The following is a 15,797-nucleotide window of genomic DNA, read 5'->3' as shown; positions in this document are numbered from 1 at the left end:
TTAGAGTTGTAAAAATAATAGGAATGGCAACAGATCTAGGTTCCAGTCTGTAAGTTATTGGAATACTTTGGGCATTACTTCATTTTTTTTCAGTGACAGCAATGAGATTGTTGACTTACGCAGAAACCACCATTGCAATTAATATTCCTATAAAGGCCTCTGTGCCAAATTGACCTTTGCAGGCCCTGCAGTCATTCAGCAATCTGTGCTGAGAGATATCAGGTATGTGCAGGGTATTACATTCCTAACACAAACAGTGCTTTGCTGTCCTGAAATCCGTACTGAGACATCCAGATGTACTGGTTTGTTATCTTGTGCTAACCTGATGCTGCCAATGTCTGTGTCACCTCTGTACATCTGCATCCTGACTGGAGATAGTTCCTGATAAGGCTATGAAGAAATTTTTGAATTTTTTTTTTTTTTCTCTGCTGCTATTTTTATATCCATTAAGACCTGTCTGGTTTCAGAAGATCTTCATTAAGATCAAGCATCCGGTTTTCTCTTTTTGAATAACAACAGTGAAAGCAATCTACCAAGTTGCCATCATAGCTTGTCAGAAATTGGTTTTCTGAGTTACATTTGGGTTATAAAATGCATAAATCTCACTAGAATTTGCCCTGCCCTCTAGCATATCAGCTCTTGGGCAGATCTGTTTTCTACATAAAAATATCAGTTACTGTGTTGCTTTCGGCAGGCATATTTTCTCACCTAGATGTTAGAGTTTCACAACTAAATGTATTTCCAGTTTTTGGAACGTATGCAACATCATGAGCACTCTTGATTTACATACCAGGTGGCAGATACAGAAAGTTTCTGCATTCCACAGCAGGGGAGAGTGAGAGAAATGGGGTTACAAGTGCATAAAGATGGAAAAAGTCTGAGAAGAGTATTCTTTGAAAAGATCCCTGAGTTGTTTTTCTCTCTTCTGCTGTTGAAAATTTGCTAATTTTAATTTGTTATTCAGAATCTCTCAGCAATGTTTCAAGTGAGTAAAAGCCTCTGGACTGTACATAAATGATGTTTTCTCCATGTCTTTGCTACTTGTTGTTGCCATCAGTATATGTTGCCATGGCAATATTTTTGTGCTATGACTGGTTAAGTGTGGCTAACAAAGAGGGGGAGAATAAGATCGATTTATTATGCTTTTGACACAGTGTGCTGAGCTTATGAATATGTTGGATGTTTTTTTCCCTTTGAAAAGAAAAAATATGACAGAATTATGTAAGTTTTAAGAGTTTCTTGAAGTAGGCAGCTGCTGGCACCAAAACCAAGTTTAGCTCCTCACGGAATGAATACTGGTGTGAGCCTCAAATGTATGTCCTTTGTCATCATTGAAATCAAATATTGTTCATACAGAGATAAATAAACGCAGGGCAAGTAAATGGTGGATCCAAAATATTTTTCTGACTCACAGAGTTGTGCTTCTGTGGTCTTGCCACCTTTCATCTAGCTGTAAACATTGTCGTTCTCTAAAGCAGGCCTTCACTGAGATGAATCACATAACTCTGAAAAACATGGGAAAGCAGTAAAAAAGATTTTGAGAGGTTCTCACACTTTTTTTTTTTTCAGCAAACAAAACTGCTGATCAAAAGGTTTAGTCCTTCTGGTTTATATCTGTCACTGGATTTCAGCTGGTGCCTATTCTGTTTTCTTTCCCTCATCTTCTGCTGAATATAGAGGTTTATTCCAAATGCAACAATTCAAGCTGGTATCTTTCTAAACCCAGTACCAGTAGGAAATTAAACTAACATTTTCTCAAAAGATACCATTCAACCTGTATCTAACATAACTGAATTTGATCAAAAAACATTTAAGGATGGATGATAAATTTGCCTTTTTACATGTTAGAAAATGAAAAAAAAGGTAACATGCAATAGTCTGCATTGTAGCCTATTCACACTAAGATTCAAGTCTGAAGTGTCTTCATAGTTAATGGTGTAGCTACAGCAGCAAGAAAAAAGTTTGGAGAAAATCCCTTGAACTGTTATAATGAAATTACCAAAGCTGGTTTCTGTTAGAAACCATTTAACACTGAAGCACAATATTCTTTTCATTCCCTAATCCAGAACTCTTTCTCATTCCTTTATGACAGACTTTTTTTCCCTGGGGATGTGCTATGAATGGGACTAGAATGTTACTGGTTTTCAGGCTAGATCTCAATGTCATTTGCATATTAAATCAGAACTACTAACTATTTCTACTAAATCAGTATAGTAGCTTCAAAGGGAAGCTTAAATATCAGAGCCTAGCATGTGGCTGATGTTAAGAAAAAGTAAATCTGCCTCCCTACCCATGTTTTTACTTCTGTATAATTTGTGTGAAAATAGCAGGTGTCTTAAAATGCATACAGTTGTATGACATTTACTTGGCTGAAATAAGGAGGTGTAAATAGGACCTATATTTAAATACAGCCAATACAAATACAGCTTCACATGGAGAATCCTCTGATTTCTCTTAATGGACAGGAAAAATCTTCTCATCCAAAGCCAACTATTGCAATATTTTCTAGAAAGATCCAACACAAGATATTTTGGGATGTCTTTGTTACAAGTGGTGAAGATGGCAGCACTACTGGTAAAATATTCAAGAAGTTTGCTAAAACGTGCTGTGTTCAGAAAGTCGTTAGAAAGCAGCAGCATGGCAAAGGGAGAAAGAGACCTTGTTGAGAGACAGGTCAAACTACTCTGAGGAAAAATAACCTTTATAAATGAAAACTCTGGCATGATACAGGAGCCTGTTCTGGAATGGCCCCTTAATATCTCAGCATTATATTCTTCTCCATTGTATTATTAGTTCATTGTTAGTTTTTTGTAAGTAGCTTGGTGTTTATATTAAAATATTCCATGGCACAGGACTGTCATAATTTTGCCAGTAGTTTCATTTGACTGGTAGCTTCTTTTCGTTCCATTATTCTCATTTGACAAAAGATTCTTTGACAATACAACTTTTGCCCTGGTATTAAAGAGAATGTCACCAAATTTTTGAGTTCTCTTGGTTTGTTTTCTGCTACATTTTCATTCCATTAAGACTTGACTCTGTCTTACCATGAAACAGCACACTTTGTCTGCTTTCTCCGAGTGTTTGTAGGTGTTTGTAAATTTCCTGTTCTAGTTTGAAACTGGTTATAGTTTTCAAAGTGAAAATTCATTCCAAACAGATATAGATGAAAACCACTTTGCTAGGGTAATAAAATAAGGAGATGGCAATGTCAACAGTTTGTTGTATAAAAACTATCTGAATTATAATCAAGTTGGAATAGACAACTGATTTCTAGGGCTGTACATATGGAATTATTTCCTTGTGGTCAGTTTAATGGACTGGTAAAGGATGTTCTGAGCATAAGAGCATATTCCAGTTGTTAGATGCCAGAACAATCCCTCCCAGCACCACTTCTCTACCTTCTTATGCTCAGAGCAGGAGCAGACCAGATTTTTCCTGACTGTTGAGCAAGCTTCAGCTGCTGGAACAGCCATTTAAGGCCAGGGAAAAGGTAGCTCTCATACTGCTGCCCTTTTGATGGGGTCTTAGTAACTGGGTAGGGCAAGGTGCAAAACAAAGTTTGGAGCTCCTTTGTGAGTCTTTTGATGATCCCAGCATACCCTTACCCTGAGAAGTGAGTACACAGCCCACTGCACATAGCAGTGATGCCTTTGCATTTTCTAGTTATGCTCAGAAGCTACATTTTAGAAGATCTGTGGAGTCATTCAATTTGTAATAAATAAGTTCAGCTCCCAATTACCCAGCAGCCTGTTTGTTTTTATTTAACTACATAATTTTCATTGTGCTGAAGGGTATATTTTGCAAATTATGTCACTTCCAGTTACTCTCTTGAGTCTGATTGATGTTAGACCACTGACCTGAGATGGAAAGTCAAATACTAAAAAGCAAAATAACATTTGGTTCATCACTGTGAGACTCAAAAAAGATATCTGCAATGGTTCCATTACTCCCGAGCCCAGAGGTTTTTGGGGTAATGTGGGATCATGCCAGATATGAGGCAGAACTACAGTAAGCCTAACGATTGGCTGTTGTGTTTAGTCAGTTTTGTCACAGCTCTGATCAAATTCTTTTGAAAACTTGAATCATTACTTTTTAAGGCCCTAATGTTATTAAGTATCTCAGTGGAATTCTAAAAAGAAATAAAAGTAATTTACTCTTTTTTTTTTCTCCCGAAGGCGTAGTTTTGCAGACTGTAGGGAAGAAGTACCTGACTAACTAGAGCATGACGTGCACTAAGAAGTGCATGAGAACTGCAGATGTGCATGTTGCTTAGCAGGTGATACCAGAAAAGTGTCTTGCTTCTCTTCCCGCATTTCTTTCTATGGGAAGTGCAAGGCACTGTGGAGCTTTGTGCTGGTTTTGGCTGGATAGGGTTAATTTTCTTCACAGTGGCTGGTATGGGGCTGCACTTTGTGCTGAGCACAGAGTTGGTAATACAGAGGTGTTTTTGTTGTTGCTGAGCAGGGCTTGGGCAGAGCCAAGGTCTTTCTGCTTTTTGTACTGCCGTGCTGGTGATGACACTGGGGGTACATGGGAGGCTGGGAGGAGACACAGCCAGAACAGATGACCCAAAATGGCAAAGGGATATCCCAGACCATGTGACACGTGCTCTGTATAAAAAGTGGATGGAGGAAGGAGGGAACATTTGGAGTTACAGTGTTTTCCCTCCCAAGTCACCATTACGTGTGATGAGGCCCTACGCTCCTGGACATGGATGAACATTTGCCTCCTCATGGAAAGCAGCATTAATTCCGTGTTGTGCTTTGCTTGTGTGTGCAGCTTTTGCTTTCCTCATTAAACTGACTTTATCTCTACCACAGTCTTTTACCCTTTCTATTCTCTCCCTAGGCCTGCTGGTGAGGGAGTCAGTGCGTGGTGTGTGGTGACTGGCTGCAGGTGGGTGTGAAGCCATGACTGTCCTAAATTTTATATTCAGATGGTAATAACTTGAAAACCATCCTGAGCAAAATCTACACTGTCATTAGAATTAGTGAGACATCTGTAAGCAGATTTCAGCTGCTGCAGGGGTCTGAAAGAAAATTTTGCTTACTTTGTAATTATCTGAGGTGTTTGATGTATGATGAAGTGTTTGGCCACTGCAGGAGATGAGCTTCTAGACTTGATAGACAGAGGAAAGGACAGAGTGACAACTGCTGTGTGGGCACAGTGTAATAGAGTCCTCTGCAAGAACAATACTTATAACCCATTTGTCCACTGGTAAATTATAAAATCCATTAATCTCTGACTCTACTTTCTTAAAGAAGCAGATCCTGGGTAAGCAAATGAATGATAAAGCTCCTCACCAATCAGTCAGAACTTTTCAATCTCACACTCTATACAGTGTAGTCATCAAACACAAATAAAGATAGAGAAGTGTCTTTTCACTGAACAATTTTGTAAATCATTGTGTAATAGGAACAATATAAAGCTGACAATGCCATAAGGCACAGAATCAATGCATCAGCTACCACTGCAGAGACTGGAGATGAAAAAGCTGATGTTTCTTATTTGAGGACTAAGGGCTGTATGGTCTACAAGGGGAAGGGGAGATCAAAGAAGAGTTTGTCAGGTGGCCCCAGAGAAATTTTAATTTGTGAGATGCTTTCAATTTCCTGTGCTACGATGGGAAGAGTTTTTGAATTTGCTTTTTGGAATTGTTGAAGAAGTCACTGATAATTATGTGGTGAAAAGGAGATGCTGGATAAGTGGCTAATTTTTACTGGTTCTCTTTAAACTCTTGCAAGAATCTCAAGGTTTGTGAAGATATATTTCAGGGGTATGTGCAAAGTGCTTCAGGATTCTTTGAGATGAAAGGCTACTTATGTAAATACAAGATATTAATTTTTGCACTTCATGGATTTAATTTTTGACCAGTGGGTTTGTCACAGTCCATAATGTAACCACTTTTGGATTTCCCTCCAAGACTTAAGAGTCAGATGTTATATTTTTCATTCAAGGGTAGATAAAAAAGACATCTGTTTTAATTGACTTTCTAAACATGTATTTAGTAGTTTAAATATATACACTTAGAATTTAAAGTAATCTATATAATGAATATATTTGCTGCAAACTATTAGAACAATTTTCCTTTGAAAATAATAAGAGCAGCCTAGATATTCTGCCAGTTATTTTCTGGAATTAGTTTGTTGAAATATTAAGCCAGCTGTTAATAGAAACACTGCCTTCCCCATGTGTGTGAATATTTTAGTGTTCTGGGGTTTTTGCAGGTAGTTTATAATTAATTAATTTCAAAATTAAAATTCAGTTGGGAGAATAGAAAAAGCAACAACTATTCCCCTGCATCTTACAATCTGTGTCCTAAAGTCCTGGAAGAATGAAGTAATATGTTTAAATCACTAAATGCAGAAAAATACTCATGTTACTTAAATTGAATTTACACTGAAAATTAGTTTATTAATACTTCAAGTATCTAAGGAACCAGATAGATTTAAAACAACTTTATTTACCAAATAAAATTTCAAAATGCTTGTTTTGTTTATCTTAAACAGATTCCACTTTCTATCTGAAGATTATGGATACATATAAACTTCAAAAACCCCATCCTTATCCAAATTTGAAAAGTTATTGTCTTATGTATTTTCTAAGCTAATTTTTCTAATATAGCTAAACATTAGAAATTAAGTAAACACAAAGTTGTCAGGTAAAACCCCTGAGTTAAATACAGGCCACAGAGGAAATAAATAAAATAAAGTCAGCAGAGGAAAATATCAAATTATACCCAAAAAGAGCCAGCTTTTCTTTTGGAAAAGTTATTAAAATTACAAATAAAAATAAAATTAAAATTATTTATATAAATTGAATGTTTTGCAATTAATATAATTACAATTAAAACCCGTGAATTGTGTTGCTTCAATTTCAGTCATTGCTGTAGATGTAAGTCAAGAGCCAGTTGGTTTCACATGAAAAAATTGTCAGCATTTTGTGTCTGATATTAGAGTAAATATGTAGGAGAAATCACTTCAAATTGTCATATTTCAATATAAAATATTCTGATAAACAGCTGATGTGGAATTATTGGAAGCATTGCTACCTGTAAAAACTGTGTTTTGAAGGCAAGTTCATTAAGAAATCCTTTGTGGTCTTGGAAATTTACAGCTCATTCTGTTTATGTAAATACCATGTAGGAAAAAAGTTGTCTCTCTAGGCCTACCAAGAATGCACAACCCATTGCTCTGAAGAGAATAGATGCTAGGAGGATCAATGTAAATGGAGTTTCTTTTCTCTATGGAAAACTCCTGAACAGAGTTCAGCCTAAGTTCAAAGATGTTGTATGGAAATAGGATATGGTTACACTGTGCTACACTTCGAGGTTATAGATTCATCACCTTAGGTGGAAAATGTATAAATACTTGGCTGACAGGCATAAAAACATGTTGGCTTGACTCCCTTTATTGGTTTTCAGGACTTCTGTATTTCCTCACTCAGGGCAGAGCCCGAGCACTCCTGGTTATGGCATCTCCACCTTTTTATTTCTCTTTTATGATTTGCCAGAAATGAATGAAATTCATTTAAAGATAATTGCTTGTTTAGCTATATATTAAAATAAGCTAGCTTAGAATATAAGACCGTTATTTTTTTTCTGATCCAGACAAGTTCTCTTTGATACAGTAGGACCTTTTTTCCCTTCAGCATAGTCCACAGCTATCTTCAGTGAAGGTAATGGGAGCTAGACTATCATGACACTGATGCCAAAATTTCATGAGCAATATCAGATGCACAGATAGATGTGTAATAAGGGATCCTGACTGAATCAATTAATAAGCCCACATTATATAGATTTTAACTTTGTTTTCTATGGGAATGTTTATGTATCCATATTGCCTATGTCTGCCAGTGATCCACTGTTAATTTTTAATGCCATTGTTGCTTTCAAATCTAATCTGAAAGAGGAATAAGAATCTCTAAGATAAATAATTTTCTAGAAGTCCTGAAATTTATGAGCCAGAAAAGACAGAGACTCAAAGTTCTCCAAATAAAGGAAAGGCTTCCTGGTGGGCTCAGGAAACCTAGAGAAGCAGGTGATCCCAGGAAATGCTCCAGGAGTAGATGGGAGTGCTGAAGCTCATACCCCTGCAAGTGTGCACGTCCAGCAGCACATGGCTCTCTGCACCACAATGTTTCAGGAGCTTAAATGCTCAACCACCCATTCCTCTAGAAATGAAAATAAATTTTCAGAAAGGCTCAACTCGGTGATCTTGGGGTTCTTTTCCAATGAATCTATAAGTGATGTGGTTCCATGAGCAGGGTTTGGGATCTTTGCATCAGCTTTCTAAGATACTATTTTTCTGTATGCATCTGCCATTAAAGGACTCATAAAAATTGGTTTGAAAGTGTGAGCAGGAGAGTTCAATCACTCAGGGGAAATGTTGCAAATTTCTGGAATTTAAACTATAATTTTAATGTTTGATATGACATTGGATGAAAGGACATGTTTCTGGCTAATATATTTGATCGTGTAATTACTGATGATCTGATTCCCATTACAACCAAGAAATGTAGAGCAAACATGATACAGTCAGGTTCCAGGGGAAGAAATTTCCAACCTAATGCTGGACTTGTTACCAGCCAGATAATGAAAAACGAAAACTCCCCCAGAGGTAAAATTATAATAAAACAGGTCTTTAAAAATAATTAAATTAAAAAGAGTTTATTTTATGTGTAAAATCTAAATACTTGAGCACAGAAGCAAGTGGACAAAATAGAAAATAAGTGAGTTTGATTGTGTGAAAAATGGTTACTAGAGGTAAATGGTGCCTTGTTATTTATTTCAGTGGAGCTGGGTTTCATATGAACTTCATGAAGTGTTTTTTAAGAAAAGCAACTGAAGCTTAAATTTTCTAATACTTTAGGTATTAGAGGTATAAAAATATAATTAAAAAAGCTAAATTTATTCTTTCATTTAATAACTTTTCATTTAAGTCTTATTTTTGTTAGAAATTGATAGCAAGTACATGTGGAGGAGAAGCAGGCCTGTTTAAAAGCAAAGTCTGTTTTGAATTCTATGGATCCTGACAGATTCAGGTAAACTAAGTAAAAGAAATAGAAATAGAAGTGGCATAGTGCATTGTCATTACATACCAGCCAAATGAAAATAATTTTTTTACAACAAAAACACCAATAATTATTAATAATTGCCTTGCATTTTAGAGCAAGCTTAATGGATTTAAGCACTTTAGCTTCAATGAGTTGAATGTGTTATCAGATTGAGGCTTCATTCAAATCAAGTGATTACAAGATAACTGTAGACTGTACAGAGAAGGCAGGGTAATCCCTGAATTTGTGTGTTTTGATAATATTGCACTTCAGGTAATTGTGTCAAGATGTTACTGAATCATTAAAGACTCCACTTGGATCTGTAGCCTTTTAATGTATTTTATGTTTTGTTCTACACTTGTACCAGAAGTATTTAGTGGGAAAATGAAATTGGGTGTACATTTACAAAACCAAAATTACAAATCATTATTAATTACTTGGTTATCTGGTAAAAATGATGCCATCTTTATTCAGATTTCTATAGCTGTTTGTACACTGTTTTCAGTAGTTTGATGAGAAATGCTAAATGAGTCTTAGAGTGTTTGTTTGCCTGGTTATTGTTTTCAGGTTTTTAAGTAGGAAGAATAAGTTGTAACTTCTCTCAATAAGATTATCCAAATCTGGTTGCATATCCGGAGGCTATACTTTGTATACTTTATAACCGTAATAATAATTTTTACTATTCATCTGTGGCTGTATTTTTGAATTATGTAGATCATGCATATGGGATGAAAAAAATCTCAAAACAAAATTTAAGTTTATTTCAAAACAACTTCTAAACCCATGGTTTTTAGTTGTCAAAATGTTTAAAAATTCAGTCTTAAATATTTATCTGAAAATTAAAACTATTATAGATCTAGATTTTTACAAAATGCTCCAGTTTTCTAAATTCTTTGAAAAATTAGGATTTGTGACCTCTATGATAAACTTAAGTTATTATTCCTTGAAGTTTGTTTCAAATCAAGCTGATGACTGGTAAGAGCAGTATTTTATGGGGAAAAAAAGTTTAACTTTTCTATCTTTATAAGTCTTCTGTTAATTATTACACACTTCAGTAGACCCTTAGCCTGACTAGAAATTACCCTTCTACCCAAAATAAATACGAATATTTACCTAGAGGCTCCGCATTTTGCTTCACTGAAAACAACATATTTGTGTCATGTCAATTCTGGGAAGGAAGCCAGATTAGACATTCCCACCTCTCTCTGCCCCCAGACATTCATTTCAGTGCAGGAATTCATTGCCTTTTCAATTGCACTGCTACAACAGCTTTTGAGATTAGACTGCAAACCAAACTGCTAGAAGGTTTCTGGTTTTAGAAAAACAACTAAGCAAAAACATCAACCCTCTACAAAAATAAAGAGTGTCTCTGACCTTAAATAAATAAATCATTTCTACTTTGCAATATAACTGTACAAAAAGCAGTATGGGCAGAACAGAGCAGCAGTGATCAGCAATGGAGGAAGGGTTCATTAGTTGCAGCTGGTAAGACCACAAAGGCATTTTTCTGAACTTTGGGGGCTTCTCCTCCAAGTTTGTTGCATTATCAAAATCTGAGACAAACCATGCTGGTGAAGAAGAGAATTCAAACTTGATGGCAAAATAATTAGGAATTTCATGTAAACACAAGGAAAAGCTAAATGTACATAAATATAACAGTAGGGACAGTGGAAGCAGCTGAACAGTAGTAGGAGTCATCATTCCAAGAGGAAAAGCTGAGTGAGGAATGGCTCCTGGAGATGGTGGGAAGTACTCTGGAACCCCAGGTTTTGTCCAAACTTCACTGTGTATTTTTTGTATCACCAAACGACTTTACTGACTTTGAGAACTACTGGATAACCAGAGCTGTTTTTCCTGAACATAGCACATTACAACCTCATCAGCACAGTTTCTTTGTCCGACTCATGATTTGATGCTTACTTTAAAATTCAATCCAAACAATTTCTTTAGTAACATGTAAATAAAAGAAAAATAGTGTGCAATTAGTTCTTTTGAAGAAAATGTTAATTATTGTGACTTCTAAAATTCTGGTCATAGATTTCTACTTAGAAGAGAACTTTTTGATGGTTTTTATTGATGTTGTTTTATTAATCTCTATTTTATCTAAAAGGGCAGTTTAAAAGCATCCTAACTATTGTAGTTCATGTCCAAAGCTGTTATAATTTCACAGCTGCTTTTGTTGTCTTTATAGCCATATGCCACTTAAAGCTTACTTTATCTCCTTAAATGACCTTATTGTGACTCATATGCAATCCTATTTTAAAGTGATTTAGGCACCTATAACTGGAAACAGGCTTGAACTGGGATTTTCAGAACCATCTAGTAGTCTGACCTCTACCAAAATCACTGATTGTCAGGCTGCTGGTAAATCCCTCTAGTCTCCTGTCTGTCCTTTTAGACATCTCAGTGACCTTGAGGACAACACAAGCCCTCATGTTATCCCAGTGAAAGTGAGAACTCCCATGGGCTGAAAGGGGAACCCCCTGCCTGTGGTATGATACTGGTGAAGTGGGAATGGCTGCAAAGCTGAACTTCACAGCTTGATTAAAAGATCAGATGGAACAGAATTATTTTGAGTAGCAAGTGTTCAAAACGTGACTGTGAAAATCATTATCTATGTTTATATTTTATTTTATTTTAATTTTCCTGCTGGGGCTACCTCACTTCAGGCTCAGGCCTTAACAATAGTGGCATCCTCCAAGTACTTCTCAAGAGGGGACAAAATATGTTGTGTCCTGGTATGGTCTGTGCCATGACAGGCAGGAAGACTCACATAATTCTGCACTGAAAGTTAAAAACTGCACAGGAATGTTACTTAGGGCATGCCTGAGATCTTTCTCATCTTGCAGTGATGAGTTAAGGCATTTTCAGACAGAGCATTTGTACCCTCCAAGGTGCTTTGACTTGAGTACAGTGGCAATTAAGGAGTTAATTTAAAGTGAGGAGGCAAGGATGAGAGCTGAGACAGTATAGCTCATGGCTAAAAGTCTGATCACAAGTCAAAGTAGCAAGCTCTACAAAAATACTCCTCTGGTAGTTAAAAATGAGCCTCTGTGCACCAGAATGAAACACCTTGTAACTGAAAAGCAAGACTGTAATGCAGCTCGAGTTAAAAATGTCTCTGTGGTGTAACAACTTGTGTTCCTTTTGGTGACAGCCTTAGAGCTTTAAACTTGACGATCAGAGTTGTAGGGAAATGTTCTCTCACTGACAGACTTTTGCTTCTTTAAAGCTGCTTTAAGCTACTTTAGCAAACTGTAATTCACTCCTGTTGTTTTGCTTTGCAGCAGCTTTCCCAGACTTATGCTTCTCACTTGTTTTTGCTTCTTTTTCTTCTTTATTTTTTTTTTTATTTGATTCACTTTCAAGCTCACTGCAGTATTTCTCTACTGCAAAATAGTTTTCTGCTTGTTATGGCACTATGTTGTCGCTTTGCTGTGCACTGCGGGTAGATCTGAAAAGCATAAGACAGAGTTCTGGATTCAAAAAAGGGATTCACATACTTCAGTTTCACCTGAGCTGCAGTTAAGAGTCTCTGATCAAAAACAATTTGCATATAAATTGTTCCTCATTGCTTAAGTGCCTGTTAATCCATAGGAACCTGGTTGACTTGCCTGTAAAATTGCTTTAGTGTGTGCTCATTGTGCAATGCAATGCAGTGCAGAGGCCCAGGTTTGTATGAAATCATACCACAAATCTTGCAGAACAGAAGTATGAGCCCAGAAGTAATCTGCCTGCATTAAAATGCTTCTGAAACAGGGTTTAGTGAGTTTTCATCAGAGTAAAATATTTGGAGTTTTGGGTGTTATTTAGCCTGCAGAGAATTTTGCATATGTATTTTATTATAACTGGTATCAGTTTTCAGGAGGGTAATTTCTCAGTTTTGTGTGGGATTCTTGTAAACCTGTAACACATTTATAGGTGTGGCCATTATATCTATTAGCTCAATTCTGTTTTCAAGTTTCTTTGGGGATGAGTGATCCACACATGCAATAACATATAAAGTTGTATTGCAAACAATGTATTTTATATTGTAAGGATTCCCATTTCCTATTCCCCTAGCTCTAATTCCTCTGCAAGTGAAGTGTATGACAGCTATAAGGAACAGTTCATTGACAAACTTAAGAATATGCTTAATTTAAAAATTTTTAAAATATAGATTCTCTAAAATATTTGCATTTATATTCTAGCTGCATCTAATGCCATGAATTATAAATGCTCTAAAACTAAGTTATTTACAAACTGTAATTGTTACATCAGAGGCTGAACTAAATTTTTTGTGTTTATATCAAACTCTAAAATACAACCATGTAAGGAAGTTGGCAAAATCAAATGCATGCACAAAAAGGTCAAGTATCAATACATTCCCAAGCTTTAGATTATTGGAATAAAAGAAGTTCTAAAATACTTAGGAAATGTTTTTAAATTACTGTTGTTGTCATTATGATTATGAAAATATAACCACCATTTATCCTAATCTTGTTGAAATAAATAATTCCTTCTTTAGGTGCTACTTCTGCTACTGGAAGAAATTTTTAGATGACTGACCAGATGTTTACATGGCAGAAAATTTGCTGTCAGCAGAGCTCTGCTGACTTGGTTCTGAAGTTCTGTTTCCATTCTGTTTGTATGCTTAGCTCCTGGTTACTGGCAGTGTCTATTCTTTTGTAGCTCTCAGTTCAGCCATTAAAAGAAAATATTCATCTGCTAGCAGTTCTACAGAGGACTTTATTCAAAAGTAAAAGTTATAAGTATACAAACTTGAAAAGTTCTAGTCCCTTGTTCTTATCTACCATTATGAGCAGGGAATTAATACAACACATTTTGAAAATCACTTCTAGTTCATGCCACAAATGTTTTTTTATCAGATCTGAATATAACCAAGAAATACATTCTACAGAATTCTACATATCTTTGAATATTTATAGACCTTTGAACTTTACACCAAATAGGATATGATCATAAAAAATTCATAGTATAATTTTCACTCCTACATTTTTCAGCTGAGACTTTCAAAGATGATGGCACTTTGTTCTAGAAGAGAAAAGCTAATATATGTCTAAAAAGCTATGAGATCATGAATGGAGGCAGTATATAAATATATATGTATGTTTTCACATGGGAAAGCTAGTAATATATAAATATTCCTGTTGAAAACTATTCTGAACATGAGAAGTTTTCATGAATTCCTTTAGAGTTGGTCAACCTCATCAGTTTATTTGTAGCCAAACACTGGAATAGATCATGCTACCCGGACATCTGCTGAATAAACTGGGCCATCTGCTTGAAATCTGATGGCACAATATAGAACACAATGTTTATAATCTACAATTTCAGCACAGCTAGTTTCTCATTTCTATAAAAGTGGAATTAGAGCAAGTGTGCTCTCATTGCAAGCCTGCTTTCCACCTTCAGGAAGTTTAGCACTCCTGATAGAGAAGGAAACAAAGTAGACTTGCCCCTACCAATTGGGCCTGCAGGTCCAAGATCTAAGTGGGTGATGGAGAAGAAACAGGGCTGGGGAGAATAGTCTTCTCTCTCTGACAAAATTCTGCAACTACCCCAAGGTGTACTGGGTAAAATTTCTAGGGGAAAAAAATTATTAAACATGTATGCAAATATTATACTTGACTAGGTATTAGTTTTTTCTCTTTCTTTAGCAAATAGTCATGAAGAAGGAATAAATAAATACTCAACTAATAAGTCCACTATCAGGAAATCAATCTATATTAAACTGACTTTCTTCTGATTAAAATAATTTTGCATTCAAAGGGAATTTGTATGATATTAGGCCAAGATGCATTTCAAATTTCTGATAAGAACCATTGTGGTCTAGACCAGATCATGTTCATCAGTAAGGTGAAGTATGGGTTGTTAATGTATTTCACATTTTTAAAAAATTCTTCCTCTGTTAACCTGCAATCTGCCCATGATGTTAAGGGAAAAATGTGTTTTTTTCTAAAACTGATTTAGTACACTTTAATGTGATACTAAATCTATTTCACTTAAAGTAAATCTACTTTTATTTTATGCTTACAATAATAAGCTAAGGTTGGAGAGCTGTAGGGATGTTCACTGAGAATGATTTATCCAAATATTCCTGTAATTGGGATGACATATTTTAAGCATTGTGCATGGACTGTAAAGTGCACCTGCCCTTATTGCCTTAAATAGGCACCATCCTTGCTCACCTTCACCATAAAAAGCCCTTTTCCTCTCCAACTTGTTACCACAGTACTTTTGTGAAAATACCAAGGGGCTTGGATTCTTCTCTGTTTCTGAAGTGTTCTTCCAGGGTGGATTGTGTGTCTGCATGGGTGGTATGCTATAAATTTTGGTCCTGCCTCTCTATTTTCTCACAGTGTATGATAGATGGATCCCAGGCTCTCTTTGTAGTAAAACATATCAATGTCTCCCTTGAGAATGATGTGTAGGATAAGTGCTGCCAAAGGGTAGATTGCTCTTCCAGAGCCTTTCCAGCATGTCCTGGCCTTACCTTCAGGGAGAGTACTTGTGGAAATGGTATGTCTCTAGACAGCTGGGGGGATGATTCCTCCTGGGTATGCAATTCCTCTCTGCAACTTTGAGGTAAGTGACCCAACGGGTTCTTGATATTTTCACATTTTTGATCATTGGTCTTAGTTAATTCAGCTTAGGCAAAATTACCTTAGCAGAGAGAGACCTGACTGTCAGCCTTTATCAGATTTTTGTTAGGGCAATGTGGACCATAGGGGAACTTTAGC

At 36.0% G+C, this 15,797-nt stretch overlaps 1 long non-coding RNA gene across 1 annotated transcript in view; it reads left to right on the top strand.

Annotated features, from left to right (window-relative positions):
• Positions 1-15,797, top strand: part of LOC110468636 (uncharacterized) — a 495,198-nt gene that overhangs the window by 214,983 nt on the left and 264,418 nt on the right. Inside the window, exon 4 of the long non-coding RNA XR_014956117.1 lies at positions 4,849-4,896. This is a non-coding gene — a long non-coding RNA (uncharacterized LOC110468636). The remainder of the gene's footprint in view (positions 1-4,848; positions 4,897-15,797) is intronic.

Source organism: Lonchura striata, chromosome 6 (genome assembly GCF_050655825.1).
Source record: "Lonchura striata isolate lonStrDom1 chromosome 6, ASM5065582v1, whole genome shotgun sequence".
Taxonomy (NCBI): domain Eukaryota; kingdom Metazoa; phylum Chordata; class Aves; order Passeriformes; family Estrildidae; genus Lonchura; species Lonchura striata.
Note: the sequence above shows the minus strand (reverse complement) of the source record. Positions and strands in the feature narration are given on the sequence as shown.